The sequence below is a fragment of the Papio anubis genome, chromosome 17, assembly GCF_008728515.1.
Source record: "Papio anubis isolate 15944 chromosome 17, Panubis1.0, whole genome shotgun sequence".
Taxonomy (NCBI): Eukaryota; Metazoa; Chordata; class Mammalia; order Primates; family Cercopithecidae; genus Papio; species Papio anubis.
In genome coordinates this window covers 49,628,677-49,634,788 of record NC_044992.1, presented here as the reverse complement: position 1 = coordinate 49,634,788, position 6,112 = coordinate 49,628,677, and the positions used below count along the sequence as shown (strand labels likewise).

General features: G+C 43.6%; 1 pseudogene; it reads left to right on the top strand.

The window, feature by feature from the left end:
* The first annotated feature begins 296 nt into the window (after window positions 1–296).
* Window positions 297–350, top strand: LOC116271117 (annotated as a pseudogene).
* The last annotated feature ends 5,762 nt before the right edge of the window (window positions 351–6,112 follow it).

The window sequence follows — 6,112 nt, the reverse complement described above, 5'->3', positions numbered from 1 at the left end:
TCCCACCTACTCAGGAGGCTGAGGCAGGAGAATCGCTTGAACCGGAGAGGTGGAGGTTGTAGTGAACCAAGATCACGCCATTGCACTCCAGCCTGGGTGACAGAGTGGGACTCCATCTCAAAAAAGAAAAAGAAAAAAGAAAAGAAACCTCAGCAGAGGAGGAAAAACTGTAAAAAAAAAAAAAAAAAAGAAAAAAAAAAGAAAAGAAAAGAAAAGAAAAAAAAGAATTTTGTGAATAGAAATTGAAAATTTGGAAATGAAAATTTCAGACTAAAAATTAAAATGTCAAATAAATCAAGTATTACAGCTCTTTTAGAATCTGTTTAGCAGGTTTTCACCAGAAAACTCTCTAAAAAAATTTTTTTTTAAAAATAAGGTGGGCATAGTGGCTCACACTTGTAATCCCAACAGTTGGGGAGGCCAAGGCAGGAGGATTGCTTGAGCCCAGGAATTTGAGACCAGCCTGGGAGATCCTGTCTCTACAAAAATAAATAAATAAATAAATAAATAAATAAATAAATAAATAAAACCCACAAAAAAATTAGTGAGGTAAGGTGGCATATACTTTTAGTCCTACCTAATTGGGAGGCTGAGGTGGGAGGATTTCTGAGCACAGGAGGTTGAGGCTGCAGTAAGCCATGTTCATATCACAGCATTCCAACCTGGGCAACAGAGTGAGACTTTGTCTCAAAAAAATAAATAAGGGCTGGGCACAGTGGCTGTAGTCCCAGCACTTTGGGAGGCCAAGGAGGGCAGATCACTTGAGGTCAGGAATTCAAGACCAGTCTGGCCAACATGGTGAAACCCCATCTCTACTAAAAATACAAAAATTAGCTGGGCATGGTGGTGTACGCCTGTAATCCCAGCTACTCGGGAGGCTGAGGCAGGAGAATTGCTTGAACCCGGGAGGCAGAGGTTGCAGTTAGCCGAGATTGTGCCACTGCACTCCAGCCTGGGTGACAGAGTGAGACTCCATCTCAAATAAATAAATAAATAAGGCCGGGTGAAGTGGTTCACATCTGTAATCCCAGCACTTTGGGAGGCCGAGGCAGGAGGATCACTTGGGCCCAGAGGTTTTATTTATTGTGTTAATTTAATTTAATTTAATGTATTTATTTTTGCAATGGAGTCTCCTCTGTTGCCCAGGCTGGAGTGCACTGGCGCCATCTAGGCTCACTATAACCTTTGCCTCTCAGGCTCAAATGATTTGTTGCCTCACCCTTCTGAGCAGCCGGGACTGCAGGTGTGCACCGCCACACTTGGCTAATTTTTGTGTTTTTAGTAGAGACAGGGTTTTGCCAGTGTTGCTCAGGCTGGTCTCAAACTCTTGGCCTTAAGTCATCTGCCCACCTCAGCCTCCCAAAATGCTGGGATTACAGGCTTGAGCCACAGCACCCAGCCTGAGCCCAGAGGTTCTAGACCAGCCTGAGCAACATAGCAAAACCCCGTCTCTACCAAAATAAATATATATATACACACACACATATATGTATATGTGTATGTGCTAAATATATATATTTAGCCAGGGGAGGTGGCGCTTGCCTATAATCCCAGCTACTTGGAAGACCAAGGTGGGAGAATCACTTGAAACTAGGCTACAGAGGTTGTAGTGAGCCGAGATCGTGTCTCTACACTCTAGCCTGGGCAACAAAGCAAGACTCTATCTCAAAAAAAAAAAGATAACCTGACACTGGAAAATCTGGCAGATACCACCTTAACCTAATGATCAAGGCTAACATCACTAGTAATGGGGAAATCAAAATTGTGTACCACCTGACAGGATGCAATGAGAGCACAGCGTCCCTTTCATGCTATTCCTGCCAAAGATAATACATATCCTAAATCTAATCAGGAGGAAACATCAGACAAGACCAAATTGAGCAACATTTTGCAGATTAACTGTCCTATGATCGTCAAAAGTGTCAAGGTTATGAAAGCCAAAGAAAGAATGAGGAACTATTTCCCTGACTGAAGGAGACTAAAGCAGTGCAGTAACTGCTAAGCATTGCGTCTAATTGGATCATTTATGCATAAAAGACATTATTGGGATAAATGGTGAAATTTTATCAGCTGCTGAGGATTGATTTCCTGATATTGATTATTGTATTAAGGTTCCGAAATGTATGTTGTCTATGTGGTTATGTATGTGTGTTTGGAGAAAATACACACTAAATATTTGGGGGTGATAAAACTTGTCAGGTTGTCAACTTGCTTGCAAATAGTTCATGAAGAAATAATATTTTTGTGCTTTAAAAAACAATTCTGGGCTGAGATCAGTGGCTCACGCCTGTAATCCCAGCACTTTGGGAGGCCAAGGCGGGCGGATTGCTTGAGCTCAGGAGTTCACGACCAGCCTGGGCAACACAGTGAAACCCTGTCACTACTAAAATACAAAAAAATTAGCCAGATGTGGCAGCATGCACCTGTAATCCCAGCTACTCAGGAGGCTGAGGCAGGAGAATTGCTCGAACCCGGGAGGCAGAGGTTGCAGTGAGCCAAGATCACTGCACTCCAGCCTGGGCGACAGAGCAAGACTCCATCTCAAAAAAAAAAAAAAAAAAAAAAAACCTCTGTAAATTTAAAATAATTTAAGCATTTTAAAAGTGAATTTTTTGGCTGGGCGCAGTGCTTCATGCCTGTAATCCTAGCACTTTGGGAGGCCAAGGTGGGCAGATCACCTGAGGTCAGGAGTTCGAGACCAGCCGCCTAGCCAACATGATAAAACCCTATTGCTACTAAATATACAAAAAGTAGCTGGGCGTGGTGGCGGGTGCCTATAATCCCAGCTGCTCCGGAGGCTGAGGCAGGAGAATTGCTTGAATCCGGGAGGCAGAGGTTGCAGTGAGCTGAGATTGTGCCACTTCACTCCAGCCTGGGTGAAAGAGCGAAACTCCATCTCAAAAAATAAATAAACAACAAAACAATGAAAGTGAATTGTTTTTCCAGATAGCCACTTCAATTTTGATTACTCTTATCCTGGAGCTGCTAAACATTGATTGATATAATTTGCCTGTTTGGGAATTCTTCTTCTACTTCTTAACTTCTTAGCATTTATTTCCTCAATGAGATTTTTTTTTTTTTTTGAGACGGAGTCTCACTCAGTCGCCCAGGCTGGAGTGCAGTGGCACGATCTTGGCTCACAGCAATCTCCGTCTCCCGGGTTCAAGCAATTATCCTGCCTCAGCCTCCCAAGTAGCTGGGATTACAGGCATGCACCACCGCGCCTGGCTACTTTTTGTGTTTTTAGTAGAGACGGGGCTTCGCCATGTTGGCCAGGCTGGTCTCAAACTCCTGACCTCAAGCAATCCACCTGCCTCGGCCTCCCAGAGTGCTGGGATTACAGGCGTGAGTCACTGCACCTGGCCTTTTTTTTGAAACAGAGTCTCACTCTGTCACTCAGGCTAGAGTGCAGTGGCATGATCTTGGCTTACTGCAACCTCTGCCTCCCAGGTTCAAGCAACCTTTTCCTGCCTCAGCCTCCTGAGTAGCTGGGATTACAGGCGCGCTCCACCATGCCCAGCTAATTTTTGTATTTTTAATAGAGACGGGATTTCGCCATGTTGCCCAGGCTGGTCTCAAACTCCTGACCTCAAATGATCTGCCTGCCTCGGCCTCCCAAAGTGCTGGGATTACAGGCATGAGTGACCACGCGCAGCCCTCATTGAGATTTTTAAACATCCAAATAATACAGATTATGCTTTTGCTTCTCTTGTATTAATATTCCTTTGTGGTCTCAAGTAGCCACTCTTAGCCACTTGTAAACACTAAAGGGTTTGGAGCATATGAATAATCTGAATAGCTCAGTTGCCTCTTTCAATTTAAGCCCATGGAAAAGCCGTTTAAATCATCTCTCTTAAGTCATATGATGGTTCCATGGACTACATCTGTGCTGATTGTTCTTTCATACCAATCAGAGGCCCCTGGGATTCATAGGAATACATGTCTCCATGGAAAAATGAGTCACTCCACCAACGCACAGCTGGACTCTCACACTCAGAGCCCAGTAGAAATGTGGAAATCTAAGTGGAGCACAAGGAATCTGTATCTGAACAAGAGTTTATACTCTTCCTGTTCTGTTAGGTTGTGAAATGGAAACACCGTTTCCTGGGAAAAGGGCCAGATTCCACAAATGAAATGGTTTTGCTTTAATATGCACAGCTGCAAAACACTTACTGCGTTTACTGAGAGTGGCTCGTTTGAAAGATCTGGTCTTGGTTCCAACTGGAAAGTTGAAAGGAAGGGGCTCTTCTCTTGTGCAACAAAATGGGTTTAACAGAAACAGTCTCTTTGAACAGCAGTTCTCAATTGGTTCAAGTGAGAGAAAGGGAAAAGGGTCATGCACATTACTTACCACACATTGTGTATCAAACATTTTGATATGTCCCTTTACAGATGTCAACACATTTCATCCTCAAAACAACCTTAGTATTTTTTATTATGGGAAACTTCAGGTGAGGTGTGGTGGCTCATATCTGTAATCCCAGCACTCTGGGAGGCTGAGGCGGGCAGATCACTTGAGGTCAGGAGTTGGAGACCAGCCTGGCCAACATGGTGAAACCCTGTCTCTAATAAAAATACAAAAATTAGCCGGGTGTGGTGGTGGGCACCTGTAATCCTAGCTACTCGGGAGGCTGTGGCAGGAGAATCACTTGAACCCAGGTGTTGGAGGTTGCAGTGAGCCGAGATCATGCCACTGCACTCCAGCCTGGGAGACAGAGTAAGACCCTGTCTCAAAAAATCAAGGCAAGGCAAAGGCAAAGGCAGGGCAGTAGTATTGGCATATAACCTAATGCACATCCTCCCATATACTTTAAATCATCTCTAGCTTAGGCCTAATACAATACCCACACATCACTTCATTTTTGTGGATTCAACACAGTATTTGGCAAATTCATATTTTGCTTTTTGGAACTTTGTGGAAATTTTTTTTACTAATAATTTCTATCCACAGTTAGTTGAATCCATGGGTGTGAAACCTAAGGATACAGAAGGTAGACTGGATAACGAATCCCTATGTACATATCACCCAGCTTCAACCATAATCATAACAAATAGTCCAGCTTGTTTCATTTGTATCCCATCTACTTCCGCCAGAATTATTGTGAATCAAATCTTAGATGTGATGTCATATCATCTGTAAATACTTCAGTATATATCTCAAAAATGCACGAATTTTTAAAAAACATAACCACAATGCTGCTATCATACTTAATTTTTTTTTTTTTTTTTTTTTTGAGATAGGGTCTCACTCTGTCATCCAGGCTGGAGTGCAGTGGCACAAGCCCAGCTCACTGCAGCGTCAACCTCCCAGGCTCAAGCCATTCTCCCGCCTCAGAAAAAAAAAAAAAAGATTAATGAGTGGGTTGAGTTGTTACTTTGATATAATAATTATAGAGTTCCCCATCAATTTTCTGCCTAATAGTTTTAGCGGGCATTAACAATCATTAGCTCATTTTTTTACTAGAGGCCACAAAATAGTGACATTCTAAATCCATCATTCCTTCTTTATTCATGAGCTGAAATTGTTATATAAATAAGCGCTTTCCGGCCGGGCGCGGTGGCTCAAGCCTGTAATCCCAGCACTTTGGGAGGCCGAGACGGGCGGATCCGCGAGGTCAGGAGATGAGACCATCCTGGCTAACGGTGAAACCCGTCTCTACTAAAAATACAAAAAACTAGCGGAGGCGGTGGCGACCTGTAGTCCCAGCTACTCCGGGCTGAGGCAGGAGAATGGCGTAAGCCGGGCCGGAGCTTGCAGTGAGCAGAATCCGGCCACTGCACTCCAGCCGGGCTACAGAGTATAAGGCACTCCGTCTCAAAAAAAAAAAAATAAAAAATTAAAAAAATAAACGCTTTCCTTCACCCAGCCACTATTTGGTTACGCAGAGGTACAATTCAAACAGAAAAGGTAAAAAAAATTTTTTTTTTTTTTTGGACAGAGTTTCACTCTTGTCCACCAGGCTAGAGTGCAATGGCACAATCTTGGCTCACTGCAACCTCTGCCTCCCAGGCTCAAGCGATTCTACTGCCTCAGCCTCCTGAGTGGCTGGGATTACAGGCGTGCACAAGCATGCCCAGCTAATTTTGGTATTTTTAGTAGAGACGGGGTTTC